Source organism: Girardinichthys multiradiatus, chromosome 20 (assembly GCF_021462225.1).
Source record: "Girardinichthys multiradiatus isolate DD_20200921_A chromosome 20, DD_fGirMul_XY1, whole genome shotgun sequence".
In the NCBI taxonomy this organism is placed as follows: domain Eukaryota; kingdom Metazoa; phylum Chordata; class Actinopteri; order Cyprinodontiformes; family Goodeidae; genus Girardinichthys; species Girardinichthys multiradiatus.
In genome coordinates, this window is record NC_061812.1 from 49,428,042 (window position 1) to 49,437,710 (window position 9,669).

The window sequence follows — 9,669 nt, forward strand, 5'->3', positions numbered from 1 at the left end:
GTCTGACATATTCTTGGGCCAATTCTCTTTACTATATACAGGGATTGGACAATGAAACTGAAACACCTGGTTTTAGACCACAATAATTTATTAGTATGGTGTAGGGCCTCCTTTTGCAGCCAGTACAGCGTCAATTCGTCTTGGGAATGACATATACAAGTCCTGCACAGTGGTCAGAGGGATTTTAAGCCATTCTTCTTGCAGGATAGTGGCCAGGCCACTACGTGATACTGGTGGAGGAAAACGTTTCCTGACTCGCTCCTCCAAAACACCCCAAATGACTCAATAATATTTAGATCTGGTGACTGTGCAGGCCGTGGGAGATGTTCAACTTCACTTTCATGTTCATCAAACCAATCTTTCACCAGTCTTGCTGTGTGTATTGGTGCATTGTCATCCTGATACACGGCACCGCCTTCAGGATACAATGTTTGAACCATTGGATGCACATGGTCCTCAAGAATGGTTTTGTGGTCCTTGGCAGTGACTCGCCCATCTAGCACAAGTATTGGGCCAAGGGAATGCCATGATATGGCAGCCCAAACCATCACTGATCCACCCCCATGCTTCATTCTGGGCATGCAACAGTCTGGGTGGTACGCTTCTTTGGGGCTTCTCCACACCGTAACTCTCCCGGATGTGGGGAAAACAGTAAAGGTGGACTCATCAGAGAACAATACATGTTTCACATTGTCCACAGTCCAAGATTTGTGCTCCTTGCACCATTGAAACTGATGTTTGGCATTGGCATGTGTGACCAAAGGTTTGGCTATAGCAGCCCGGCCGTGTATATTGACCCTGTGGAGCTCCCAACGAACAGTTCTGGTGGAAACAGGAGAGTTGAGGTGCACATTTAATTCTGCTGTGATTTGGGCAGCGGTATTTTTATGTTTTTCGGATACAATCTGGGTTAGCACCCGAACATCCCTTTCAGACAACTTCCTCTTGCGTCCACAGTTAATCCTGTTGGATGTGGTTCGTCCTTCTTGGTGGTATGCTGACATTACCCTGGATACCGTGGCTCTTGATACATCACAAAGATTTGCTGTCTTGTCTTGGTCACAAATGCGCCAGCAAGACGTGCAACAACAATTTGTCCTCTTTCGAACTCTGGTATGTCACCCATAATGTTGTGTGCATTTCAATATTTTGAGCAAATCTGTGCTCTTACCCTGCTAATTGAACCTTCACACTCTGCTCTTACTGGTGCAATGTGCAATCAATGAAGACTGCCTACCAAGCTTGTCCAATTTAGCCATGAAACCTCCCACACTAAAATGACTGGTGTTTCAGTTTCATTGTCCAACCCTTGTATATGCTTCCAATAGGTCAAATTATCAGGCAGCATAAGATAGATTTTCATTGTTACGCTGATGATATTCAGCTTTACTTATCCATAAGTCCTGATGAACCCAACCAGTTAGATAGACTACAAGCATGTCTTGGAGATATAAAAACTTAGATAACTTTAAATTTTTGCTTCTAAATTCAGACAAGACAGAAGTTGTTGTCTTTGGACCGGAGTCTTTAAAAAAGAAACTGCTTAGTCAATGACTTAACCTGGATTGCATTAAATTAGCCTCCGGTAATAAAGTAAAAAACCTTGGTGTTACTTTTGACCAGGACATGCCATTTAAATCCCATATTAAACAGGTTTCTATGATTTCCTTCTTTCACCTCCGAAACATTGCCAGAATTAGAAATATCCTGTCCAGGAGTGACGCTGAAAAACTAGTCCATGCATTTGTTACTTCAAGGCTGGACTATTGTAATTCTTTACTATCAGGATGTCCACAAAATGCAGTTAAAAGCCTTCAGCTGATTCAAAATGCTGCAGCAAGAGTTCTGATGAAAATGAAAAAGAGAGATCATATTTCTCCTATTTTAGCTTCCCTTCATTGGCTCCCTGTTAAATCCAGAATAGAATTTAAAATTCTCCTCCTCACATATAAAGCCCTTAATGATCTAGCTCAATCATACATCAGAGATCTGATTGTTCCATATGTTCCTAACAGGGCATTTTGTTCTCAAACTGCAGGTTTACTGGTGGTTCCTAGAGTCTCTAGAAGTAGAATGGGAGGCAGATCCTTTAGTTATCAGGCTCCTCTCCTGTGGAACCAGCTCCCAGTTTTAGTCCGTGAGGCAGACACCCTGTCTACTTTTAAGACTAGGCTTAAAACTTTCCTTTTTGATAAAGCTTATAGTTAGAGTGGCTTAGTTTATCAGGGAGGGAGCCTTCCTCCCTCCCTGTTGGATGGAGTAAGGGAGAGTCAGGTTTAGCCTAAACCAGCTCAGTTATGGTTGAGGTGCAAACACACCCTCCATTTCTGCTACCTGTATGACCCCTTCTCTTTTCCAGTGGTTATGATCAGTCTGATAGAGTGAGGTATCCCAATCCTTGTGGTTTTTAGTATAATAATGACCATCAGTGGGACCCTTTGTGGGGTGCCTTGAGACGAAATTGTTGAAAATAAGCGCCGTTTAACTAAATAATTTGAACTGAAACTTTCTGTGTAGTTATGCTGCTATAGGCTTAGGCTACTGGAGGACATAATGACCACTTTCACCCTCTCTGCTACATTATCACACTACTCTCTAATTCTGCATTATTTGCTGTTATTTCAACTTTTAACCTTGTTCTCTCTATTCTCTTTCTATAAGCTACACCTGGCCTGACTCTGTGTCTACCTGTGACACCTTTCTGGAGAGGGGCATCGTCCGAGCTTCTGCTGGCAACAACTTAATGCTCACCCTCTACCGATGATCCACATAGCCCTGTCTTTTAGTGTTTAACCCTTTCTCTCTCCTAGACATGGCAACTGACTGAGCTTCTACTGTAACAAACTCTATGTGCTCTCTTTCAGACTCTAACCTTGAAAACTTGCTCAGAGTTGATCTGTTCTTTCTTTCTAGGTGAAACGACTAAAGGAGCTACATCTATTAACATTTACTTTTCCTTCCCACAGAAAGGACTCCTGGATCAGTGCTTCTTTGTTCTCTTTGTGTCTCTGCTCTGTTATCTCAAACCTCAAGTCGGTCGTGGCAGATGGCCACTCACACTGAGCCTGGTTCTACTGGAGGTTTCTTCCTGTTAAAAGGGAGTTTTTCCTCTTCACTGTTGCTACATGCATGCTCAGTATGAGGGATTTCTGCAAAGTTGACGCCAGTGACCCTCCACTGTCTCTACATGCTCATCTGGGAGGAGTGACTGCTGCAAGTCTCTGACTGGATGCAATCTGCTGGGTTTCCTTAGACAGAAAAACTTTTTATCCAATTTGAATAAATAACTAACTCTGACTGCACAGTTCAATGATTAGGACTAATTGGAATGTATGTACCTGACTTTTGTGAAGTGCCTTGAGACAACATGTGTTGTGAATTGGCGCTATATAAATAAAACTGAATTGAAAAAAAAAACTACCAGGTTCAGGTACCGATACCCCAGAGGGGTAACCAGCCACCCGATCCAGGAGGTGGTCTCCTCCATTCCGGGGTGGAGACAGGCAGACAGTCTGAGCCACCAGTCCAGACTAGTGCCCGAACCCGAACGACACCAGCCCAGGCCCCAACCTCTAGCCCCCAACGGCCCCTGTTCTCATCCAGAGAGGTGTCCTCATGCCATTCAGAGCAGTCCCAGGACCAAAGTCCCAACCCCCCAATGAATTCCAGTCTTATTGGCCACCCCAGCCTCCACCCGCAAGCGCAACAGAGCAGACACTACCAAGCCTCTTACTCACAACGGACCCCCCGACCCTACTCCAAGATGGGACCAACTCACCCAGTAAGAAGTCCCCGGCCGGTGGCACCCACCCGGGCCCAACGGCCCCCACCATGCCCCTGCAACAACACAAACACACCACATCACCACCACTGCAACAACAGCCCAGGGAAAAACACCAACAAGCTCAGCTCCACTATCATTGCTCAGCCAATCCAAATGCCGGAGACCACACATCCAAAAAGTGCACACATACCCCCCACCCCACACCTTGTTAGCCCTCTGTGCCAGTTTCTGGCACGCCGCTCATAAATATACATAGATTCCAACATAAGAAAGTGTGACAGCAGCATTAGTTAAAAAAAAGCGATGACCAAGACCAGTGAAAGTGTGTACCAAATGTTTCAAGTTGTTTGAAGACATTTGTTAGTTGATTTTAAACTCAAAGATGAAAACTAAATGTTTGAGTATAAAACTCCCTACAAGGTGCATCTAAATGCATTGGAATTGCACATGTAGTGTTTACAGCCTGGTGCACCTGTATAGAGATGTTGCATGATTTATGTCACGCTGAAAGCATGCAGAAAGACCACAGGGCAGGATTTAAACCCAGAATCTTCTTCCCACAAAGCAACAGTACTAATAACTTTGCATCATAATTAGATACCCATAATTTGTGAGATATGAAAATTAAATGGTGAATGGACTGAATTCCTAAAGCGCTTTTCTGGGTAATACCAAACTGACTATGCTTCTCACTGAGCCACAGTCGCCTTCAAATAATAACATTTGTATCTACTGATTTAATTTAGTGTCCAAGTCAAGCAGCTCCTGTGAGAAAGGAAACAAATTAGTTAAAATATAGTTACATTTTCATAGTATTCATTTTAGTGTATGTGACTTCTAATCTGTCACTTACTTTTAAAGGAGATGACAGTGAAAATGTTAAGGCAATAATTTGAGATCAAGGTCATAGTTCACATCTGCACCTGGTGGCCCAGTCACATAATGAATGATATTACAGGGCATGTTTATTAGTGTTGTATGTGTTCTATCATCACCTGCCCATAGTTTGCAGCTAAATTGATGGCATTATTATTGCATGTGATGAGTAAGGAAATCTTCCAAGAGTGCACACTCATAAAAGACTGGTGCACAATTTTAAGTGCTAAACCTACAATAGCAACACATATTTCCACAGGTGTGTTTTCATGAGTCTTAAAAAATCCCTAAATGTATGTGTTGATTTGTACAGTCTAAAACCCAAGGTTACCCATTGTCTGACAGCTATGAAATTAAATGTCTTTTTAAAGGCACCAGGAAAATTACTGAGCTTTCCCATCAATCAAAGGGCTGTCTAAGCAGAATCAATATATCATAGATTTGACATACAAACCCAGCTTCTGTTTCCTGGGCAGGGGAGCGATGGAAACACTCTCTTTCCTAAGCCTTTGGTTACAGTGTTGCTGGGGGATAAATTATGCCAAATACCGCAAGACAGAGCCTGATGCAACCTAACCACTCTGTACACCAATACTCATCACACATATAATGGCATAAATAAATGCCGAAGGCCCAGAAGCTTTTCACAGTCATATATTAATAGGAGGGTTTTTAAATGTTACAAAACAATTTTCCAAATATGGTAGGGACAAGTGTTTTCACCATCTGGCTAAAAAAATTTTTATTTGAGTTCAAGTGGACATATCATGCAAAAAACGTTTTTAGCCTTTAAATACATTTTGTTGTGTACTTAGAGTCTGTAGGAGTGCAGAAAAGTTTAATTTAGCCGCTCCGGGTGCTCCTGGTGCATAGATATCTTTATATTCTGCTTGCGTCATATTTTTCACTTCAAGCTGACCAATTTCACTTATCCGTCATTTTTATTTCTCACTTCGATTTTGTAGCCCAAAGTCAAGTTTGCTGAAGCTGCAAGTGCAGTCTAAATGTTCAGTTGTTGGGTGTGTTAACCCAAACAATTCATGACATCATCCCCCAGCATCACAGCCCCTTCGAAGTTTCTGGTTACATTTTATTTTTCATGAAAATGTTCCCACATCAGTGATGGAATTCCTATTTCCTCACTTCAAGGACGAGTTCTTCATCAATCTCCGCCAGTATCAAGAAGGATTTGCTGATTAAGGACTCAGTTCCTTCTGTCTGTGGAAACGATGGACACACCAAAGCAGTAAGCTGCAACTAACACTAAAATGACAACAAACTTCATTTTAGACATAAATTTATTGTGTGTTAATATGACGTCCTGGCCATTATTCTGATAGCAGTAGCATTGTCCCTTCTGCTGTGTGCTGCTTTTAGCTCCTTAAGGACAGAACTGCGTGTTTTGAATAGTATTATTATATAAATAGTTTTGCATTGTTTTTGCATTTTTTGTTTTGTTTCTGCAACCCTAGGTAATTCTATCTCTGTTATCAAACTACAAAAATGGCCAAACATGGTGGAGTGGAACGCTCTTTGACCTCAAGGAGGGTGGGGTGTGAAATGCCTCAACAGCATTTAAAGAGATGGCACCAAAACAAGTTGCTCTCAGATGCACCTCAAGGGGTAAAAGAGGAGCCTGTGGAGCTGCAATACCAAGGAATTCAGACCAAAGCATTGCAGTTCCATTTTATATAGACCACAACTGAATGATTTAAGAGTGAAGAGGAAGGATTTAAAATATGTCGCCTTTAGCTTTATCCAAACTCGTCAAAATTTCAGATATGTGCATTTTATTTGTTCCTCTTGTGTCACCATGAATAAATACGTAGAAGAAAACCTTTAAACTCTCACTCATCCAAGCTTCAAGCAGTGTTTGTTGAAACAGAACAAGGTGATGAATCATTCTAAGAACTATGTGTCAGAGTCTGGGAGGTTACTGTCCTGCTGCTTCCCCTGAACACCACTAGGTGCCGCCGGTACCGCAGAGCCAGGAGCAGGACAGGTGTTTCTCATCCCGTCATCAGCTGGAGACCTTTAAGAGAGCGGATTGCCAGCACTTCTACGCCTGAGTGTTTTGTCTACTTGGTACTTCAGTCTGGCCAGAATCTAACTGACTAACCTTGATCTTGTATTTTGTGATTGCCCTCGTTAAACCTTTTGTCTCGCTACTTCCAGGTACTGGAACCAAGCCACGGACCTTCAGGAGGACCTAGAACAAACTCTTGCCATAATCCATTTCCGGACTCTAAATCAGTCGGCAGTCCGCTCTCGCACTTTAGGCTCTAAGTGAGACCCTGTCCTTCCTCTAACTGTGATCTAAGGAATCGGCAAGCAGAGCCGGATCCTGAGCCATTCCACAATCTTCCGGACTCGCCTTTTCTCTCTACCTGGAAGTTCTAAACAATCTAAAAGTAAGCAAGCTGCAGATTGGAGGTTTTCTTTGAATCATTCGTTTCTAGCCTGTCTCGTCTCTTGCAGTGCCTGTTCCCGGTGCGAGCCACTCGGGTCTTCCTCCTCCATTAAATAACCCTCACCAAAACGGTCCTATGTTTTTGAGTGTTTCTGTATGTGGGTCAAATCCGCCTTTAAAACTATGACACAATGACTGTTGGTGTGGGCGTGGTAGAGCAGCGAACTTTGATATCTCTTCGTTTACATACAGTTGGCTCTAAATCAGAAATACATGATCCGACTTGCTCCAAACAGGATATGAATGATATTTGTCAACCACCAAATGGCTCATTGGTATACATTGGAATTTGACTGAAATGCATCCACTAGTATATTAGAAAGGTCTTGCCACATTTGTTTAATTTCTCTTTGTGAATTATTAGGCCCGAGCTGGTAGGCCTGCAAGGGCCTATTGTAATTGCTCCGTTTATTATTCGGGCAACAAATGAATTGCCTTTTTCGCGGCTTTAACATATTCAAAACTCACCAAACTTTACCCAAAATTGCCCCCCTAGTGAAATTTAAGGTTTTTAAATGGTATTGAAAATGGGCGTGGCCAAACGTCTCTACAACGCTCCCTAAAGTGAGATAGGCCAACTGGTGAGTCCTAGAGAGTTGAAATTTGGTACATAGCTAGATCTCCCCAAATCATGAAAAAAAGTGTATGGGGGTATGACCTAAAACCAACAGGAAGTCGGCCATTTTGGGTCAAAGGGTCATTTTTGGACGTTTTTCACTTTTCATACTTGTCGAACTTTAACAAACTCCTCCTAGGGATTTTGAGCTACCGGCTTCATATTTGGTCAATATGCAGTTAAGGCATTGGGAATTAAAAGTTATCAGAATTGTGAGTTTTTGAGCATGTTGAAGGGGTGGGACCAGGCCTCAAATTTAGCCTTCTTGCCGCAAATTTCGAACAGCAATAACTTTCACATAAATTGGCTGAAATACACCAAACTTGGTATTATTGAACCCTCTCAAGTCACCAACAAACCCATGGGGTCAAATGATGACATAATTAAAGCCACGCCCCCTGACAACAGGAAGTCACTTTTTTCACTTACAAAGTTGCCTCTCTGACCCTCTTGACCCATTCAACTTGAAACTGTGTCAGAAGACAGATAACTAGTGGGTCTAACTTCATTTGAAGTACAGTGACTATTCATAAAAGGTCGTGGCCGTGGTGGCACGGCAAAGTTGGATGTCACGCCATGGCCATACGTTTGGCTTTAATTTCCACATACATCATCTGATCGGCACCAAATTCAGTGTGATTGATCCTTGTCCAGTCCCCAACTGAGATCAGATGACATATTTGGTGGGCATGGCCTAATTCGTCCACAGCGCCTCCTAGAAAAGTATAAAAAATCAGCCCCAAGCCATGCTTTGACCGAGAATTATGAAATTTGGTACATATATGTAACTTGTCAAGACCTACAACTTGGAGCATTGGTCCAAACCCAACAGGAAGTCGGCCATTTTGGATTGAAGTTGCTATTTTGACCCTAGATTTGCCCTTTCTAGCCCGCATGTCTGAGCGAACTCCTCCTACAGCTTTTGACTTAGAGACTTGAAAATCACTCAGTATACTCTTAAGGTTCAAAAGTTATCAAAAGTTTTTGATACATGAAAGCATGTGGGCGTGGCAACGCCACAAAATATGACTTCTCGCCATGAAAAACGAAACCGTTATAGTTTCTACAAGGAAAGTCACAGAGACATTAAACCTTCTGGGATTTATCCATATGATGACTGGAACAATATGCAATGGTCAACTGCTGACATCATTGAAGCCCCGCCCCCTGAGAACAGGAAGTGTAATGTTTCACTTAGTGTTGCCCATATTTGATCTCCTTCACTTAATCAACATGAAACTGTCTCCAATGACATATAACACGATGGTCTAACTTGGTCTCCAGTACTGACAGGTTTGGCTAGAGGGTGTAGCTGTGGCGGTGTGCCGAAGTCTGATGTCATGCCATGGCCATACCTTTCGCTTTAACTTTCACATACATCATCTGATCTGCACCAAATTTAATGTGATTGATCCTAGTCCAGTCCCCAAGACAGATCTGATGACATAGTTGGTAGGCGTGGCCTAATTCGTCCACAGCGCCCCCTGGAATATGTAAAAAAATCACCCCTAAGCCATGCTTTAACTGTGGATTATGAAATTTGGTACACATATGTAACTTGTCAGGACCTACAAAAAAGTATCTTGGAGCATTGGTCCAAATCCAACAGGAAGTTGGCCATTCTGGATTGAATTTGTTATTTTGTCCCCAGATTTGCACTTTCTAGCCCACATATCTGAGCAAACTCCTCCTACAGCTTTTGACTTAGAGACTTGAAAATCACTCAGTATACTTTTAAGGCACTGGGGATCAAAAGTTATCAAAAGCTATTTGATGCATGAAACCGTGTGGGTGTGGCCATGCCTCAAAATATGACATCTCACCATAAAAGACGAAATTTATATAGCTCCTACAAGGAAAGTCACAGAGACCTGAAACCTTCTGAGATTGATCTGCCTCTGGCCCTGAACAATATTCACTGAT

The 9,669-nt window shown here is 42.5% G+C and overlaps 1 long non-coding RNA gene across 1 annotated transcript in view; it reads left to right on the forward strand.

Annotated features, from left to right (window-relative positions):
* The window catches only part of LOC124857200, a 43,651-nt gene extending 36,452 nt beyond the window's left edge, over positions 1-7,199 (forward strand). Inside the window, exons 2-4 of the long non-coding RNA XR_007035538.1 lie at positions 6,628-6,745; positions 6,836-7,071; positions 7,139-7,199. This is a non-coding gene — a long non-coding RNA (uncharacterized LOC124857200). The remainder of the gene's footprint in view (positions 1-6,627; positions 6,746-6,835; positions 7,072-7,138) is intronic.
* The last annotated feature ends 2,470 nt before the right edge of the window (positions 7,200-9,669 follow it).